The sequence below is a fragment of the Phacochoerus africanus genome, unplaced genomic scaffold, assembly GCF_016906955.1.
Source record: "Phacochoerus africanus isolate WHEZ1 unplaced genomic scaffold, ROS_Pafr_v1 Scaffold_93, whole genome shotgun sequence".
NCBI classification, from domain to species: Eukaryota; Metazoa; Chordata; class Mammalia; order Artiodactyla; family Suidae; genus Phacochoerus; species Phacochoerus africanus.
The window spans coordinates 13,042-33,237 of NW_025927464.1; the positions used below are offsets into that span (position 1 = coordinate 13,042).

The window sequence follows — 20,196 nt, forward strand, 5'->3', positions numbered from 1 at the left end:
CCTGTCCTAGCTCAGTGGTTAAAAAACTGGAGGAATACCCATGAGGACGAGGGTTCGATCCGTGGCCTTGCTCAGTGGGTTAAGGATCCAGCGTTGCCATGAGCTCTGGTGTAGGTCAGAGACACGGCTGAGATCCCATGTTGCTGTGGCTGTGGAGTAGGCCGGCAGCAGTAGCTCCAATTGGACTCCTAGCCTGGGAACCTCCATATGCCTCACGTGTGGCCCTAAACAGACAAAAGAGAAAACAAACAAACAACAGTAAGGTACCACTGTTAATTTCCTAGTTTTGACATGTACAGGTGAAACACTCACATTAACGGAAGCGGGGCACAGGATATATGGGAACTTTGCACATGATTTTTACAATTCTTCTATAAATCTAAAATTATTCCAAAATGAATAGTTTATTAAAGGGTTGGGGAACTTCATAATTAAGGATGTGCCAATGTGCACAGCAACACAAAACGGAGCTGGGATGATGTTCTGATGGTAGCAACAGAGGGAAGTATACAAGTGTCATTTCAAAAATAACCCAGGAGTTCCCTGGTGGCTTAGCAGTTAAGGATCCAGCACCGTCACTGCTGTGGCTCAGGTTATTGCTGTGCCACAGGGTCTATCCCTGGCCTGGGAACTTCTGCATGACACAGATGTGGTCAAAAATTTTAAAAAAGGAGTTCTTGCCTTGGCACGCTGCATTAAGAATCCAACTACAGTGGCTTGGATTGCTGCAGAAGTGTGGGTTCTAGACCCAGCCCAGAGCAGTAGGTCAAAGAATCTGGTGTTGCTGCCAGCTGCAGTGTGGGTCACAGCTGTGGCTCAGATCAGTCCCCGGCCTGGGAAGGTCCATATGTGAAAGGTGCGGCCATAAAGTTATAAGTAAATAAATAAATAACCCAGGGAGAAGGCAGGAAGCAGTTTTGGGAAGAGGAGCCTGAAGGGGGTTTCTATGCCCTGATAATGTCCTATTTCTTGACCTGGATTGGTGGCTGCACAGCTGTATTCCTTTTATAATTCACGGGACTGTACTTTTCCCTACATTACCCTTCAGTAAAAAGTTTAAAAACACTTCCCTATCACTGGTTAAAGGCTGGAATGAAGAGAAGTTGTATAAATCCATGAGATATAGATATGTATATAAAAACCTGTGTAGGGCCAGTTATAGCAGTTACTATATCCTAAGTCTCAAATTTGCAGAGCTGCGAAGGATCTAGGAAATGACCCAATCCTGCTGTGGACAGTGCTCTGGCCAGGTAGCCCTGGACATACTGCTGCAGTGGGGCTCGTGGAGCCCAGGGGTCTGTACTGGAGAAAAATTCCACAGGAGATTGCAACGCACACTGAGATCCAAACCACAGAACTTGGACAGAAGGTAAGTCGCCAGGTTTCCGGCCGTCGACACCTGTGCTCCAAACCCCCAGGGAGACCCCTAGATCTTGTAATTCTACTAAGGGAAACCTCAGGAAGTTCTAATGACCTCAAAACAGCTCATCAAAGGTTTCTCTATCATGGAGTTCCAATTGTGGCGCAATGGAAATGAATCCGACTAGGGTCCACGAGGATGTGGGTTCAATCCCTGGCCTCGCTTAGTCAGGAAACCAGAGTTGCCATGAGCTGTGTTGTAGGCTGACAGCTGTAGTTCCGATTCCACCCCCTAGCCTGGGAACCTCCATATGACACAGGTGCGGCCCTAAAAAGCAAAAATCCATCATCAATAGAAATAAAAGCTAAAAAAAACTTTTTGAAAAGCTTTTTCTAGCACAATGGCTTTTTCACTCCATAAACAACACTGGGCTTTTTCAACACGGTTTGGATTTCCCTCTTCTACAGCACCAGTGTACATGTTATTTATTAGATAATGGTAGAGTCATATAATAACAAACACTGAAGATGGAGGGCAACTTACTCATCCTTTGAAAGGTTAAGGAAACCAATGCCAGAGCTATGAGTAACCTGTCACACATCTACAGAACCCAGTTCTGCTCAGGTCAATCATTAAACTAGCTGTCTTCCCCGTGGTGGTCACTGGCGGACCAGGCGAGTGTGTCGGGCACAGTATCCCTACAGTTCAGGACCTGGCTTCTTGCACACGTAACCCGGTTCACCCCGATGTCTATAAACGCTCCCACGGACAATAATCCTTGCTGACCAGCAGTCTGGTGGCAAAGGGAAATGAAGACGGACAAAACGACGTCACTCGACATGGAAGTCAGAATGCTTTGTCTTTAATGGGGGGTGAGTGGTGTAACCTAGAAGGGAATTTAGGAGTATTTTTTGAGGAATAACAGTTTCAGGTAGGCGATCGTCAGGAAGATGACCATCATGCACGCCAAGGCCACGTGATTCTGCCACAGGCCCCAAGCGGAGAGACTGATGCCCTGGTTTTCCAAATACTCGGCGCCAGTACATCTGCAATTCAACACAGAAACAGGATGACTTTATCCTCAGCGTCTGACAAATTTCATTCCACGGATCACTGATCCCTAAAGAAGCCTAGGTAACCTAGAGCAACACCCAGTCTTGAATAACCATCCCTTCATTTGCAGTGGAAAGCAGTCATCCAGTGCTTACAATTCTGCTGGATGCTACAAAGCAACCTGCATATAACAGTTGAGTTAATCCCTAAAACAACCCAAATTTAAGAGTTCCCTTTTGAGGCAGCAGATTAAGGACCTGGTGTTGTCACTGCAGTGGCTCGGGTCACTGCTGTAGCATGGGTTCGACTCTTGGCCCAAGAATTTCTGTGGTTGCAGCCATCCTCCCCGCCCCCCATTCAAAGATGAGGAGACTAATGCCAAACTCCTCTGTTTCCAAGTCTATGATGCCGCTCTCTTCAGAGGCCAGACACACTTACCAGGTCATTTTCACTTACTCCTAGTGGGGAAAGTCTCCATTTCAGCAAGTGACACCAAGGCCCTTCCTCATAGAGACGATCAGAGCTCACTCTTGAGAGAGCTTATTACCCACAAACCAGCCACACAAGAAGACACAGGAGGAGAATTCCAAAACTAAGGAAAAGGGTAATGACGGGCTTCCTGCCAACGTTGTACAGACTGGAATGAGCCTCGGAGATGCTGTGCTGCAAGCGAACACTGGCAGGTCCAGCGACCAGGTAAGCCTTTGTGGGGGCTGGAGCAGAGCAGGATGGAGGAGCCCTGCCACAGCTTAGAAAAGTACCTGGGGAGTTCCTGTCATGGCTCAGCAGAAATGAATTTGACTAGTATCCGTGTGGACCCAGGTTCGATCCCTGGCCTTGCTCCGTGAGTTAAGGATCTGGCGTTGCTGTGAGCTGTGGTGTAGGCTGCAGATGTGGCTTGGATCTGGCATTGCTGTGGCTGTGGTGTAGGCCGACGGCTATAGCTCCTATTCCACCCCTAGCCTGGGAACTTCCATATGCCGTGGGTGCACCCCCACCCCCCAAAAAGAAAAGGACAGAAAGAAAAGCACCTGGCAGTAAAAATACTGGCACAAACACAATTATTGCCTGTACCATTTCTGTGTGACTCTTGGAATGCAGCAGTTCTCCAAAAAGGTTAGACCCAGATCAAAAGGAAGGGAGCGGAAAGGGGAAGAAACCTTCACCGAGGGTTTCTGGCCACACTTCAGACCAGCAGTTCGTCCTCCTACTAAGAACCCTCTCTCTCCAACTTGGGTGTTCACGAGCTTCAGGACACCAGCATTCTCTTTCCTCTCACTAATGAACTGTATCGAGAGCAAACCTCTAACAACGATCATTGAAAAGGAAAGCGATATTCAATTTTAAAACACTTCTAATTAAATCTGCAGTTTTTTGACAGTTTTATTGACATTACACAACAATTCCTGCTCAGCTCACTGAAATACGTGTTTCTCTTTAGAGGATACACCTTTCGAGAGGGAGTATTCCAAGTCTGCTTAAAAAAAAAAAAAATGAAAAGAAACCGGCAGACTTTGATTTCGGGATGTCTCCTAAATGCTGGAGGAAGCGGCGAGAGCCAGGACTGTGGCAGGAAAACGCCCACTCCCTTTCCGCTCCCGCTGCCCTTTCAGCTCTTATTTTTGGCCCCTGGGTCGGGCTCAGAGGAAGCCCTGAGATGAGGGACCCATGCCCCTCATACTATCCAGACAGTTCTGATCCTGTGCCGCCTTGCTGAAACACCGAAGCGGTTCATGCAAGCTCAAATGTTCGGAGATGTGAAAAATCAAACCTCCCATGCAAACAGCCAAAGGCCCTTTTAAAGGGCCCCCAACAAACAAGCCGCACCAAAGAAGCCTTTCAACAACTCAAATACGATCTTGCCCATAGCAGGGTACCCGGGAGGGACAGAGCACCTCCAGGTGCCTGCGAGCAGGATGGCTCCCTTCACAGACGAGACCATTTAGGCTCAGAGGCCTCAGGGTCCCTGAAGAGACTTCGCAGCTCTAGGCAAACTCTTTTGCGACGCTGAGTGCAAACTTACATTGCGAAGCCACAGGTATTGTTTGTTGTGACGTTGAGTCCCGGGCAGAAGTTTTGTCCCAAAAACTCATTATGCTGCAAAGCCTGTAACACAAGGAGGAGCAGGGCAAGGAAAAGCGTTGGACATTTCAAAGGGTCTCCAAAGAATCATCCCCACCCTGTTTCCCGAGTTGCATCTTTGCTGCCATTTCTGAAAACAAACCAGGCTTGATGTCCACAGTCTTTGTCACACCAGAGCAACTCAAATGATTTTCCCTGGCGGTCAAGAAGCCTGGGCTTGGGATTGTGGCTTCTGGGACAAAAGGAGGAAAGCGTTTGGCCAGGAGAGGAGACCTCTGGCTAAATTATCCCGTAGCTCTTTCCTTCCCTCCCCAGTTTTAAAATCTCACACACACCCGTGATCATTAAAGCAATAGAGTGGCACTCAATGATCACTGCTAATTTAGGGTAACAATCTTTTTATTGTTCTTGTTTGTTCTCATCAAAACCAGTTCTAATTCTTGGCAGTTAGAAACTTAATCATCCTACCTTAAAGCGCAGTATTTTCTGGAGTGGATCAGCTTTCCAGAGCCAGCAGTGGCTGTGTTCTACAGGCTTTACTTTCCTTGCAATTTCCCTTTCAATTTAGACCACGTGCTCTAGGCTCCCGTCCTCTCAGGGTTCCCCTTACTGAACTGAAACACTGTTCTTTTTCTCTGCATCACGCAGTCAGTCTCTGGCCTTCGCTGTGGGTTTTCTTCAGCCCCCCCCCCCGCCCCCCAGCAGCAGGGTGACTGAGAACATCCTTGGTGATGATCGAGGTGACCCGAGGCTTGATGGGAAACTCCCCCTCATCCTCCCAGAGCTGGCCCGACTCCGAGCTAGGGACACGAGGGGCTTAGGCTTCATGCTGGTTGTCCCCAGCCTGGGAACAATGACCCCGCCACAGGGACAGACCAGGAGAACGTACCGAAAAGCCGTATCGAGGAATGCTGAAGTACTGTAACCACGAGAGCCAAGGCACGACCGTTTTCAGATTTACCAACAGCCCCGAAAAGATCTACGAGAAGAACATACCCAGACTCAGAACGCGAGCAGCGATTTCACGGGAATTCGAGCAGACGGCTTCCTCGGGTCCCCACAGCCTTGGTAACACGTCCACCAAGGCCGCCTCCTCCTTGAATTCCGTCCCCTACTCGGAAGACCTGCCCTCCCCTCCTTTTTTCCTTTGTTTTGTTTGGCCACCGCACAGCATGCGGCGCTCCCAGGTCAGGGGGCAGATCTGAGCCACCGTGGTGACCTAAGCCAGAGCTGTGGCAACGCCGGATCCCTAACCCACTCTGCCAGGACGGGGACTGAACCTGCGTCCCAGCGCTCCTAAGATGCCACCGATCCCGATGCACCACAGTGGGAACTCCTCCCCTCTCCTCTTGGAACCTGTTTCTCTCCCTAGACCTGAGGCTGTTCACACTTCTAAGGAAATGACAACCTATCTGCAGCGTGCACGCATTTGAGCGGCAGGTCCTTCACTGTCGAGGCTTCTGCTTTCTCTGTCACTGCACGCAAAGGAAGGTCACTAAGCACTGACGATTCCAATGATCCAACCATGGTATGTTCCCACCAATAAACACACAGGAACATATCCCGAGCAGCTCATGCCCCTGTTTCCACATTACAGTAATATTTCTTATTTACAAGGGCTTGCAGTCTGTCTCTGGATGACCTTGGGAACAATTTTGGGTTCAGGATGCATGCTTAAAATAACCCAAAGCCTGGAACTGGTACATAGCACAATGCGGTGGAGCATAGCATAAAACATGGTCAATCCCTTCAGGTAAAGCTACCGAGCAGCAGCACTGCGATGGAGACCCCAGGAAGGACGGCTCCAGCAAGAGATGGCGAGTGAGAAGAGAGTCATAGAAACTTCTAACTGGGCAGTTCCCATCGTGACTCAGCGGTGAACTAACCTGACCTGCATCCATGAGAATGAGGGTTCGATCCCTGGCCTTGCTCAGTGGGTTAGGGACCCAGCATTTCAGTGAGCTGTGGTGTAGGTCACAGACACAGCTCGGATCCTGCCTTGCTGGGGCTTTGGCATAGGCTGGCATCTACAGCTCCGATTTGAACCCTAGCCTGGGAACTTCCACATGCCCCAGGTACAGCCCTAAAAAGACAAAATAAATGCATAAACATCTACATACAAACCTTAAATAACACATCAAAGCATCTAATATATCAAACGAAACATTTTTATATTTGAAGAACAACTGATTGAGGATATTACAGAAAATATACAAGTTTCCCACTTTCTCCGTAAGGCTTAGATGGGTAGTCTTCAAACTCAGAACTGGAAGAATTGAACTTCGGCAACCATTCGTGCAGCCTTTTCAAGACGTGGCCTCCTGTCTAGCAGGAAGGGCATGTGCATTAAGTCAACAGGCCACACCGGCCGGTTCGCGTGATGTTCGTGGGGAGATGTGGGAGCTGGCTGCCTTCACCTACTGATACATCTCTGTGTCTGCGAAATGTAGGGCCGAGTCAGGTTAGGGTCAGCAGCCACTGTAAGAAGCGAGCAGAAATAGATGGACACGAGGGAGTGTCAGGAACTCGGAGGGGAGGGGATCCAGAACGGACGTTTTTCAGGATCTTTAAAACACTCCTTTGCAAAACATAGGAGGGACCCAAGGGAGACCAGGCTACATGCTGCTCTGTTCTCATGAACTTCTTTAGCTTCTTCCCTGGAGAGTCGTGGATCCAACCAGCGTGTCTCAGCTGCTGGTTAAACACGCCAGCAGTCCTTGCCCGCCAGCCCCAAGTCAGACAACGAACTTGTCATTTTTATGATTTTTTTACAATTTGAAAAATCAAAATTTTTCGAAGTTCCAGTGGATCAAGCTTTCACCATATGTGACCAAGAAGCATCTTTTTAAAGCTGATATATAACAACACATTAACTAAGGTTGTAATAACCATATTAGAAGAGTGGCTGGAGTCCCCGTAGTGGCTCAGTGGTTAAGGAACCCAACCAGGATCCATGAGGATGTGGGATCGATACCTGGCCCCACTCAGTGGGTTAAGTAAAGATCCAGTGATATTGAGAGCTGTGGCATAGGTGGAAGAGGCGGCTCAGCTCTGGCATTGCTGTGGCTGTGGTTTAGGCTGGCAGCTACAGCTCCAGTTCCACTCCTAGCCTGGGAACTTCCACAGGTGCGACCGTAAGAAGAAAAAAGGAAAAAGAAAAAAACAAAAAAAGAACAAGCTAGTTCATTCTCTAATAACATAAGCTATCCTTCAATAGAAGTCCTCCTTAAAGTAAAGAGCCCAACATATAGAATCTTCAAAGCAGATTTTATATGACAGGTGAGAAACGTGGCGGGCGGGGATAGGTCTCAGGGAAGCAGGTTCCTACTCACCATCATGAACACAAAACAGATGGTCATGAGAAGTGTTGCCACGGAGACCACGCTCTGACCGGCTGCTATGGCCAGGGCCATGGAACTGGCCGAGTACGCCACCATCATCAGGGTAAACATCATGATGAAGAAGGACTCCACCACGGGCTTCAGGCCTTCGTCAGGAAGCAGACAGGCGGTTAATCCAGCTGTCCTCGTCACCGGCCACCAGGAGTGATTTATCGTGCGAGTAACACTCGGATACTAGAGAAACTAGCATCGGAGCGACGACAAATCCCCTCTCTACACAACTACCGTGGCTTGTCAAGGTCACGGTGCCCCCCGGGGTAACTGTGCAAAGTTATGCACAGGTCTCCTTTTAGTCTCACTGCACACGCACGTTTCCATGGGACGCCGTGCTTCACTATCGGAATTATGACCAACTTCCGAGTGTCTGAGATGGAGAGCTGCAGGCGACACAACGGGCCTAAACTCTACTGCCTTCCTTCCTAAGAAGGAACCTGCCAAGAGCACATTCATTTCATCCAGACCTCATCCGTCGCTGACGGCCGTCACTGCGGTAGTCAAGATGCTGGGAAGACCCGGTGGACTTAAAATCTGGGCAGTGTGTCCACAACCCAAGCCTCCCAAGACAAATCACCCTGTAACTATGGGGCTGAGGAGGGGGTTAATCTTTTTTTTCTTTCTTTCTAGCGCCGCACTCTCTGCACATGGAGGTGCCCAGACTAGGGGTCTAATCAGAGCTACAGCTGCCAGCCTATGCCACAGCTGTAGCAATGCCAGATCGGAGGCACATCTACAACCCACACTAAAGCGCAAGGCAACGCTGAATCCTTAACCACTGAGAGAGGCCAGGAATTGAACCCGCAACCTCATGCTTCCTAGTCGGATTCATTTCTGCTGCACCATGGCGGGCACTCTGGATGGAATTAAATTAAGTTTCATAAAACTGCTTCATAAACTAAAACGGGATAATATTATGGGTCACACAAAAAGCTGAAGATTTTGGAATAGCCATGAGAACACCAGTTAGGAGTCTGAGGATCTAGATTCTAGCTCTAATTCTTTATGACACGACTCTTATTTGTAAAACAGGAAGTATAAAGCTAAATAAGCAGTGCTCTGTCAAAAGCATTTATTTCATGCACATGTGCGTATCTCTGTGTGTATATGGGAGAGAGAGAGGATGTGGAAATTCTGATGCAATGAGTCTGGGGTGTAGTCTAAACATGATGCATAAATCCTTCGATCTACATCTGTCAAACAAATATTTTTACTAAGCCAGGAAGCCTCAAAAGTCACTCTTTCACCATCTTTGTACACACACAAATAAAAATGTAAAACTAGACAAGTATTGAATATCCCAGCCCCTCCAACACAGTGTCAAATAGCATAACGAATCATTTCTGCATCTGTATACGACACATAATATCTCTTCTTATAAAATGTAGGGGGTTTTTTTCTTTGTTTTTTATCCTTTGCAAGGTGGCAACCACGGCACATGGAGGTTCCCAGGCCAGGGGTCCAACTGGAGCTGCAGCTGCCGGCCTACACCACAGCCACAAAAACATGGGATCTGAGCCGTGTCTGGGACCTACATCACAACTCACAGCAATGCCGGATCCTTAACCCACTGAAGCGAGGCCAGGGATCGAACCCACGTCCTCATGGATGCTAGTCAGATTTGTTAAGCACTGAGCCACGACGGCAACTCTGATATAAAATACAGTTTCATAAATAGATTAGAGAGTTACTTTGGGAAAAATCTGGACAACAATCTCCTTGGAGAACAGTTATTTCAGAGCATGCATAATGATAGACGCTTCTTCACCTCATGAGTTCATTTATGGATTTGAGAATCAAAGCATGCTTAGGAAAACCCCCTCATACCCAAGACTAGAGACACATACCTCTGGTCTTACTGCTTACCTAACAAGAAGTACGTTATACAGGTAAAGATAATGCTTGGTAACATCCTCATGGGTAGTAAATCCGATAACAGTTTTCCGAAGAAATAAGATGACACTCTGTAGTATCCACTGATGTATTCATGTCTAAAACCAAAGAGCCACATCATGCACCCCATGTTCGCTTATTAAGAAGGCACAGAGCAGAAGATTAAACCACCTGCTACACAGATGTCTGCGGCTACCAAGGGTCGAACAAGCACAGCTCCCACAGCTGCGAGGTTACCCCACCACCTTCACCTCCGCCAGCAGCGGGCGCGACTTAGGCACGCGCGGCCGAGGGACCTCATTCCCCAGGGCCTGTGTCCTCCTCACTACAGACCCCTCTGGAAGTCCTCCCGTCTGCCCTCGGAGTGCCCACTCCGGACAGACAGTCTGCATCACCTCCCTCTCCTCCCACGTGGGCTCTCCTCCAAGGCCAGCGCGGCAGCAGCGGATCTCAGTGGCCACAGGGCCTTTCTTTCTCCCTGCTGCTTCTTTTTCTTTTATGGCCACACCTGCAGCACATGGCAGTGCCCGGGCTAGGGCTCAAATCAGAGCTGCAGCTGCTGACCTATGCCACACTCAGAACAACACCAGATCCTTAACCCACTGAGCGAGACCAGGGACCAAACCCCCATCCTCACAGAGACAATGCTGGGTCCTCAACCCCATGAACCACAACGGGAACTCCCCTCCTTCCAATGAAGGTGCTTATTCTCGAACCTCAAATGCAGCTTTGGATCCCTAGCCTCTTTTCACTTCTTCCACTCTCAGGATAAAGACAAGAAAACGGCACTTCTGCCCATGATCACGCCTGCCAACCCTACACCCCTGCTGGCTATCCAGGCCTATTTTCTCCTCTCCAAAGTTTGGGACTCCCTCTTCTCCTGAGATCTTCCTCCTGTAGTTCCAAACTCTTCCACCAACAGCTTCATTTGCATGGAATTATGCAACAACCGGCCCAGCCCACCCCAGGTCAGGGCTGCTCTGTGGCTCCTTCCAGTCCTCTTGGCATTGAGGGCTGGGCTCATTCTACATTCTTGGTCAGCTTTACCTCCTCACCTTGAATTCACCTGTTCAACCCACAACCCTCCCTCGACCAAGCCCTCAAACTTTGCCTTCTTCCTTGCTGAGAGCAAAAGGTCCTTTTCACCCTCTTTAGCGCCTGCCTCCTCGGCAGCACTTGGATTTGGGGGCTGTGCCCTCATCTTCACACTCCTTTTTCCCTTCCCATCAGGCCCCAGTGTGCTCCAGATTCACCCCACCCCCACCCCCCGCCCTTGGCTGCTCTGCCTCAGGCCACACCAGTCATCCCCAGGAGCCAAACCAAGGCCTGAGTCTGGATGGGACCCGTCTGACCAACAGCCCCGTCCAGGAACAGAGAGACCCACTCACATAAAGAGTTTCTTCTCCACCACAAGGAGCTCCACGGCCGAGACGCTGCTGAAACACTGGTTGGTTGTCAGGAAGAAGAGCACCCCGGCTCTGCAGTGAGAGGAAGGGAAAAAAGCAATGCAGACAAACATGCTTAGATATTTTTCTACCTGCAAAACCACCCCCCACAAATGCCATCTGAACACAGTAAACAAACGACTGCTCTGGTTCAATCAGAGGGGGCTGTATGAGCCCCATCGGGTTTCGCTCCACTGGTGTCTCCAGAGTGGTACCCCTGGGACTCCACGTAGCACACTTGGAAATTCAAGGTCCTGGTTCGCTATGGTTTGAACTGCATTCTCCTGAAATTCCTGTGTGGACACCCTAACTCTCAATGCAATGGCCCTCAGAGACAGAGACTTTGGGAGGTTGTGAGGTCTGGACGAGGTCATGAGGGTGGGGCCCCCACAACAGATTAGGGCCCTTCAAAGACAAGAAAAGAGAGGATAAGAGAGCGGTCTCTCTGCCAGCAAGGACATGCAAGAAGGCACCAAATCAGAGTTCCCATGTGGCTCAGTGGAAACGAACATGACTAGGCTCCGTGGGGATGTCGGCTTGATCCCTGGCCTTGTTCAGTGGGTTAAGGATCTGGCACTGCCACAAGCGGTGGTGGGTGTAGGTTACAGACACGGCTCAGATCCTGAGTGGCTGTGGCTGTGGTTGTAGGCCAGCACCTGCAGCTCCAATTCGACCCCTAAGCCTGGGAACTTCCATATGTCACTGGTGCAGCCCAAAAGAGCAGGAAAAAAACCAAAAATCAAACAAACAAAAAACCCAAACAAAAATAATACAATAATCATTAGAGAAATGCAAATCAAAACCACAAGGAGAGATGGCTATTACATAGGTTAAAAAAAAAAAAAAACAAAAAAACAACACGTATTGGTGAGGCTGCAGAGAACCTGAAACCCTGGGCACTGCTGGCAGAAATGCATGACGGTACAGCTGCTGCTGAAGACAACATGGCAGGTCCTCGCAAAATTAACACAAGTACCAAATGATCCAAACATTCCACGTCTGGGTATAATTCAAAAGAATTTAAAGCAGAGACGCAACCCGATATTTGCTCGTACACTCATGTTCATAACAGCACTGTTTTCGTAACAGCCAAAAGGTGCAAACGACCCAGGTGTCCGTGGACAGATAAACTGAGACACCCAAGGTGGTATGGCCATACGGTGGAGTATTACCCAGCCTTTAAAAAGAAAGAAATTCTGACACAGTGCTGCAACACGGATGATGCGAAGGGACATAAGCCAGTCACCAAAGAACAAATGCTCTGATGCCACTGATATGAGGTACCGAGAACAGTCAGCATCAGAGACAGAAGACAGTGGTGGTTTCCAGGGGCTGGGCAAAGGTGGAGGGCACGACTGCTGTTTGATGGGTACAGACATTCAGTCTGGAAGACGAAAAAAATTCTGGGGGCGGAGGGCGAGGTTTTTATGGCTGCATCATAATGTGAATGTGATTAATGCCACTGAACTGTACTCGAACCTGGCCAACAGGGTAAACTTTATGTTCTCTGTATTTTACTACTATATATATGTGTGTTTGTGAATATGGAAATTAACTCTTCCATCCAACTTTCAATTTGCTGACTTATCTGCAGTTTACCCTGTGCTTGTCTCAAATTCAAATTTGTAATGGATTTCCTTAAGCTTGAAAACAAAGTAATAGCACCTTCTCAAAATCAAGATCCAAATTGACTTACCTGTTCTGGATTCCTGAGGGATCATTTTTCAGATCATAGAAAATGGCACCTATAACCAGGCCCAGGATGATCGTCACAATTATCTTTTCAAAAAGAAAAAAAATGTTTTCAATTAAAGGTAAAAACTTAACATATTTATTACTAAAATACATCTGGCTACATAATAAATCTCTCCGTTGATATAGAGATCTTAAATGGCTTGGCCGTAGTTCTTGGGCAAAAATATAAAATAATGTATGTTATGAGACTGCTTTTTAAATTAAAATAAAAATGATTACAGACGTTTCCGCTGTGCCTCAGAAGGTTATGAACTGGACTAGTGTCCATACGGATGCGGGTTTAATCCCTACCCTGCTCAGTGGGTTAAGGATCCAGTGTTGCCATAAGCTGCAGCAAAGGTTGCAGAAGTGGCTTGGATCCACTGTGGCTGTGGCTGTGGATGTGGCCAGGACCTGTAGCTCCAATTCAATCCCTAGCCTGGGAACTTCCATATTTCTCAGGTAAGGCCCTAAAAAAAATAATAAAAAAATAATTACCTGTGTGCTGGGGAGACTAACAGGAGAACAAAGCAGAAAAGCTAAAGATTCCGCCCAGGTTTTCCAGGCACTGCCAGTTCACGGTCCAGTTCAGGCTACTGGGCCTGGGAATGCCGTGTAACATGCAGAACAATGCAAGTACCTAGCAAGGTAGGTTTAGGGGTAAAATAAAATCCAAGCGGTAAGAGTTCTGGCCTGAACTCTCAACCTTTGTCCTAGTGAACATGCAGAGTCTGACAGTTCAAGAGACTCCAGTAAAAACAAGATATCTTTACTCTTAACATGAAAATTAAATAAAAATCTTAAAAACACACATAAAAATTCCGACAATGAAATTGTGCACAATAAGGAAGCAGGGTAAGCTGGGATACGCCCATCTGACCTGGGGAGAGTTCATGTCTGCTCTGGAAAAGTGCACTGTCACCAAGGCATTCACAGAGCTGTCTCTAAGGGCACTCAGGGGCTTCCCTTACTCACCTTCCTGCCACTGCTTCTTGGGCAACCTCAGCCCAGAAAGCCTACCAGCCACAGCAGCACTGAGGGGCCAATTCCTAGCCACTCCTACCTACCTTTACTCACTCAGTCTGTTTGACGACGCCTAAGAGCCTGGATAAACATCACTGTCATTTTTAAGTTTGATAAAATGTTCCTTAAGGACACTTCACTTCCAGGGGCAAAATGCTAAGGGTTATGCAGAGTGTTAAGGGTTATGCTATAATTGATTGAAGAAAATTCTACTTATTGTACTTTTATTTTTCTTTTTCCTTTTAGGGCCTCCCCAACCGCATATGGAAGTTCCCAGGCTACGGGGTGAATCGGAACTACAGCTGCTGGCCTACACTACAGCTCACAGCAATGCCGGATCCTTAACCCAAGGGATTGACCCTGCAACCTCATGGTTCCTAGTCAGATTTGTTTCCCCTGAGCCACAACGGGAACTTCTACTTATTGTACTTTTTAATTAAATCTTATTAAATGTATTAAAAATAGAAGAAATGATAATCTAAAGAAAATAAACTATTCCACCAAGGTTCCCTGGAACCTTCAATGTGAAAAATAAATAAATTTTTTAAAAAGTCAGTACTGCATAGTGCAGTGGCATCAAGGTTTGAAGTAAGTTGTCATGACATTTTGGCTGGAAGCCAACAAAATTGGAAAACAGGATCCTGATCTGCCAAGACTATTTGTGAAGACCAGCGTCTATAAATAATGTGATTTGAGGAGTTCCCATGTGGCTCAGTGGTCAATGAATCCAACTAGGAACCATGAGTTGCACGTTTGATCCCTGGCCTTGCTCAGTGGGTTAAGGATCCGGCGTTGCCATGAGCTATGGTGTAGGTCGGAGCTGTAGCTCTGATTTGATCCCTAGCCTGGGAACCTCCATATGCCGCGAGAGTGAGGCCCTAGAAAAAACAAAAAGAAAAAAGAATATGATTTGAGATGTCCTTAAAAATTGCCTTGCTAAAAAGACAGTCAGAAATTTGGAATAAAGAGTTTTCACCCTGGCATGTTTTAATTACCTTCCACATATACTATATACTTCATGTCAACAGATCAAGCTTCCAAATAAATAAAAACGACCCCATCAGCATGTGGGCAAGCTCACCTATACAAGCCTATACTTTCACACCGCATAACTCTGAATGTTTAGACTTGAACATTGGCCACTCCATAAGCTTTGTTTCTTTTGTGTTCAAACTTAATAACTTACATTAAAAGACTGTCAGTTTTACCTTAGGAAGTTTCCTAAAGGTTTCAAAGTTCGAAAAATATTTCCAAAGTTTTCAAACATTATGACAAAATCATTAATCTCATAATTTTGTTGTTTTTATAAGGTGCATCTTCTTGTACTGAGGAAAATAAAATAAACGGGGAAACTAAAGATTGCTCAATGGAGCAAGGAGACTCTTCTGTGAGTTCTGAACAGCTGGCTTCTCTGAATAGAGGGGACAAAAAGAAATTTCCCAAAAAAAAAAAAACACAAAATAAATAAAAAATAGAAGTTCCCGCCGTGGTGCAGTGGTTAACGAATCCGACTAGGAACCATGAGGTTGCAGGTTCGGTCCCTGCCCTTGCTCAGTGGGTTAACAATCTGGTGTTGCCGTGAGCTGTGGTGTAGGTTGCAGATGCGGCTCGGATCCTGCGTTGCTGTGGCTCTGGCGTAGGCCGGTGGCTACAGCTCCGATTTGACCCCTAGCCTGGGAACCTCCATATGCCGCGGGAGCGGCCCAAGAAATAGCAACAACAACAAAAGACAAAAGACAAAAAAAATAAAATAAAATAAAATAAAATAAATAAAAAGAAATTTCCCAAATATGTCATTCCATCTTTGTTCTAATGTCTTTATCAACATTTCTCGGAGCTCCCGTCATGCTGCAGCTGAAACGAATCCCACTAAGAACCATGAGGTTGCGGGTTCAATCCCTGGCCTCGCTCAGTGGATTAAGGATCCAGCGTTGCTGTGGCTGTGATGTAGGCCGGCAGCTGCAGCTCCAAATAGACACCTAGCCCAAGAAGCTCCAGATGCCGCAGGGGCAGCCATAAAAGCAAACAAATAAACAAACAAAAAACATTTCTCAAGATGAATTCTGAGGGATGGTTATGACTGCCTTTGAAAAAATGAATCCATGGTCAAATGGTGAACTATGCTAATGGGAACAATGAATCCCCAAGAGATATGACAGTGTTTCCCATCTGGTGTAAGATGACCTACGCAAGATTTATCAACACGAAGCCTTAAAAGATTTTAATAGCTCCACATTGCAACACTCAAAGAAGTAAAAGGCACACTCACAAAATTAAAAACATTAAAAGACCCGAAACCTGAAGCCAGTAAGCTATGGCCCCCAGGCCGATTTCTGTTCAGTACATGAGGTAAAAACAATTTTTAAGTATTCTTCTAATGGTTGGGAAAAAAGAGAGAAGAGTAATAGTTGCTTGCCACATGAAACTCATATTGCAGCATCCATGAATAAAGTTTCATCGGAACACAGCTATGCTCATTTTTTAATCAATTATTTACAGCTGCTTTCTTGCCACAACTTGCAGAAGCGACTACTTGAATCAAAGACCACATGACATGCAAAGCCTCAAGTATTTACTCTCTGACCCTTTGGAAAAGAGGTCTGCCCTCTCCTGCCTTAGCTGATTAAACCTTGTATCTCCCTGAGCGTCTGCCTGTGGGGGACACCTCTTCAGATGTGTCAGTACTGGAATGCCAGCTTAAGGCAGGAGTCCACTCTGCTGACCGCTGTTGCGGACTCCTCCTCAAGGTAGGTCTCTTGGCATTAAGACTTAAAAGGCAGCAGCACTGAGATGGGAAAACGACAGCATGTGCGGTAAGAAGTCAGTAATATTTCCTTAGAGCCAACACCATGCCATCTTTTAGTACTGGGCAGAAATTCAATGCTAAGAAGATCAGGGGTGCCCTTTGTGGCTCATTGGTGAAGGAACCCAACTAGGATCCATGAGGATGTGGGTTTGAGTCCCTGGCCTCGCCCAGTGGGTTAAGGATCTGGTGCTGCTGGTGAGGCCATGAACTCTGGTGTAGGCTGCAGATTCGGCTCAGATCTGGAGTGGCTGTGACGTAGGCCAGTGGCTACGGCTCTGATTCGACCCCTAGCCCAGGAACCTCCATATGCCGAGTGGGTGCAGCCCTAAAAAGCAAAACAAACAAAAAACCCAACAAATTAAAACCACCACCCCCAAAATAACTGGCTACACCGATTTTTTTTTTTTTTTTTGGAAAGGATGGTCCAATGACGTGGGAGTACAAGGGTTCTGAATGGCCGAGGGCTTGAGAAAAATGGGAAAATCATAAAAGAGTCATCACCAACAACTATGAACAGAATCTACCAAAAAGACAAAGGACAGCACTTTTCATCTTAGGAGAAGAGAACTCAAGTCTGCTTATCACCGTTGTGCTAACTCTACACCGTGCCAGGGGTCTAGTGCTCTCCCACGATTAGAGCCCCTCCCTGAGAAAGGTCCACTTTTCTAAGGAACAGCATGCCCAGGCAGGCTTTTCCTGCAGACGGTGGCTGCCTCTCCTGCCTTCGGGAGCGCCCGGTGGACCCCGAGCTGAACGCTTTGCTGCCTACGTGATGCAAGACGCAAACCAATCCCTTTCCCTTCTCTCGCTCTCCCTCTTCCTTCCTTTCTCTCTTCCTTTCTCCACCTTGCGGGTTATACTCTCTTCCTAGCCCCTTGACCATCTGACTTGCCCTGAATTTTATGCCTGTGGGAATCTGTCATCCGTCTCTCCTCATAAGGAACCACACTCCACAAGAACAGGGATCTTGCTTCCTCCCACTCATTCACTGCTGTACACAAGCTCCAAAATGCGGCATAAGATCGAGGACAACTTGGTGAACGCATCGGGAAATGAACGTGTGTAGAAAACCCACAATGTGGCTGAACAGTAACGAAATGCATCAACATTTTTGAAAAAAACTTTTTTCTACAAAAACTATCTATTACACCATGTCTAAATCAACAACAACTCTGAATGAGAACTCAGACTTGAGTTCTCTTCTCCTAAGATGAAAAACCCACTCAGAAAAAAGTTCTCTGCAAGTGAAAACTAGGTGGGTTCCCCTTGTTTCTACATCCCCAGTGGAATGGGCATAACGAAGGAGCGTGGGTGGGAGGTAACCGCCCTCCTAAGATAGATGGCATCGGAACCTGGGTCCCACATGCACAGGTCACAGCATAACCGGAAGACCCCGCCGGGTACCTGGGCTACGGACGCCTGGGGATTACCCAGTAAGTTTTTGAATGAACGCCTGGAAATCCATCGGAGCTGATGACAGAAGGAGGTGGTGTAGGTGATCTCCTTGTACACCGAACTCTTCTTCTTTTTCCGACCCCCTGAGAACTGATCTAACTCAACTTTCGTGTCCTTGAAGAAGGAGGAGTTGGTATAAGACGCAGCAAGTTTTCCTATGAGGGGAGTATCTTTCTCGGCAGGCTCTTCGGGCTCTTGGGCTGCGGAACAGAAGTGGATGAAGAAGGGAAACGTCATTCACAACATAACGACTGATTTTGTCCATTTTTCTGTAACCCTCTTCTTAGATTCCTCCCTAGCACCATCATTCTAGGGCTTGAGTATAAACTATTAGGAGAGCTGTGCTCACTGCTTTACAAATCAGAAAAATACATTGGCTTACTTGCATAAGCTTGCACATACAGTAAACCCAGTGACCTTTGCCTAACTACACCATTTGAACCCTGATTCTTGTTTTTGGCCCGTGGCCCCCACAGCATGTATGGAAGTCCCTGGGCCAGAGACTGAATCTCAGCCGGAGCTCTGACCACCGATGCAGTTGCACCAACACCAGATCCTTAACCCACTGCACCAGGCTGGGGATTGAACCGGTGCCTCCACAGACACGAGCCAGATCCACAGTGGGAACTCCAGACCCTAGTTCTTTTCAAATACACTTCTCATCATATGCAGTTATAACTCATAAGTAAAACCAAGACGACTCCAAAAAAATCTGGTCTTTGCTTTTCCAGCACGCAAATGCTCGACTGCCAACTTGCTCATTTCAGACCATTATACAGGTGGCCCTCTGTATCTGCGGACATGGAACCCATGGATACCAAGGCCCTACTGGAAGGGACTTGGGCATCCTTGAAGTTTCTATCTGCAAGGAGGGTCCTAGGACCAATCCCCTGAGGATACCGTGGGGCCTCTGGGTAAATGAGGGACGTTTTTAAAAATGGCAACTCCCCTTGGAACTTTGGAACTGACACTGTCACACAAATGCTCACTGACCAGTTAAATGAAAAACACGGCTCTCCCGGGGATGACAAGTTCTGTGGTGCCTGATGCCATGAGACTGAATGTTGGTGTGCCTCCAAAATGCACATGCTCAAACCCACTCCCCACTGGGACCGTATCTGAAAGCAAGGCCAGGCCTTGGAGGGATGATCAGGTCACGAGGGGGGAGCCCTCATGAGCTGGGTTAGTGCCCTTACGAAAGCGGAACCAGAGAGCGCCCTCCCCGCGCCCCCACGGGAGGAGGCAAAGAGACGGCTGCCCATCGATGACTCACAAGCAGGTCCCCAAAAGACACAGAATCTGCTGGACCTTGATCCTTGATCTTAGACCTCCAGCCTACAGAACTGTAAGAAATGCTTGCTGCTGAAACCAGCCAGTCCACGGTATTTTTGCAGTAGAGGCTGAATACAGGAGGACACGTGGGGCCAGAGGACGGCCGGCACTAACACAAATTCACACAGCCTCCTCGGCAGGAGCTACCACGTTGCTAAACTTCAGCCAAAGCAACCGGGCAATACGCTGCGATTCACCCAACGGGCTCACCTCCATCGTCTCTGTCCGCTCTGTTTAACACCACAGCGGAGGAGTCGCCGTTAATGACGTCCAGGAAGAAGTCTGCGGGGTTGTTGTAGGGCTCACAGCTGTAACCTACAAAAGAAAGGAAGGCAGCTACACACACTTGACAGTCTTGGGCAGTACAGAGTCCGGAGGTGAGGGAGGTGTGCCCGGGAGAGACGGCATCCAACAGTTTCCCCCTCACCTTCCGGCCCTCGTCTCCCCTCACTAATTTACTTTGTCCTTTGATATAGTCCGTCATCAAATATTTCCACACTGCTCTGCCCTGGCAAAACAACAGACGCTGAGCCAACCTCGGACTCTCAGAAAGTCTTCCTCTGGTGCTTGGTCCTCACGCATCATAATCCGTGAGACCCGAAACAGCTGTCAGTACGC

General features: G+C 47.6%; 1 pseudogene across 1 annotated transcript in view; it reads right to left on the bottom strand.

The window, feature by feature from the left end:
* Nucleotides 1–2,202: 2,202 nt before the first annotated feature.
* LOC125119354 (broad substrate specificity ATP-binding cassette transporter ABCG2-like) overlaps nt 2,203–20,196 on the bottom strand; it is a 32,141-nt pseudogene continuing 14,147 nt past the window's right edge. Inside the window, exons 6-14 of the transcript XR_007133076.1 lie at nt 19,789–19,893; nt 18,196–18,446; nt 12,925–13,007; nt 11,172–11,261; nt 9,757–9,881; nt 7,828–7,982; nt 5,385–5,474; nt 4,437–4,519; nt 2,203–2,406 (exon numbers count right to left, since the gene is read on the bottom strand). The product of XR_007133076.1 is annotated as a broad substrate specificity ATP-binding cassette transporter ABCG2-like (transcript). The remainder of the gene's footprint in view (nt 2,407–4,436; nt 4,520–5,384; nt 5,475–7,827; nt 7,983–9,756; nt 9,882–11,171; nt 11,262–12,924; nt 13,008–18,195; nt 18,447–19,788; nt 19,894–20,196) is intronic.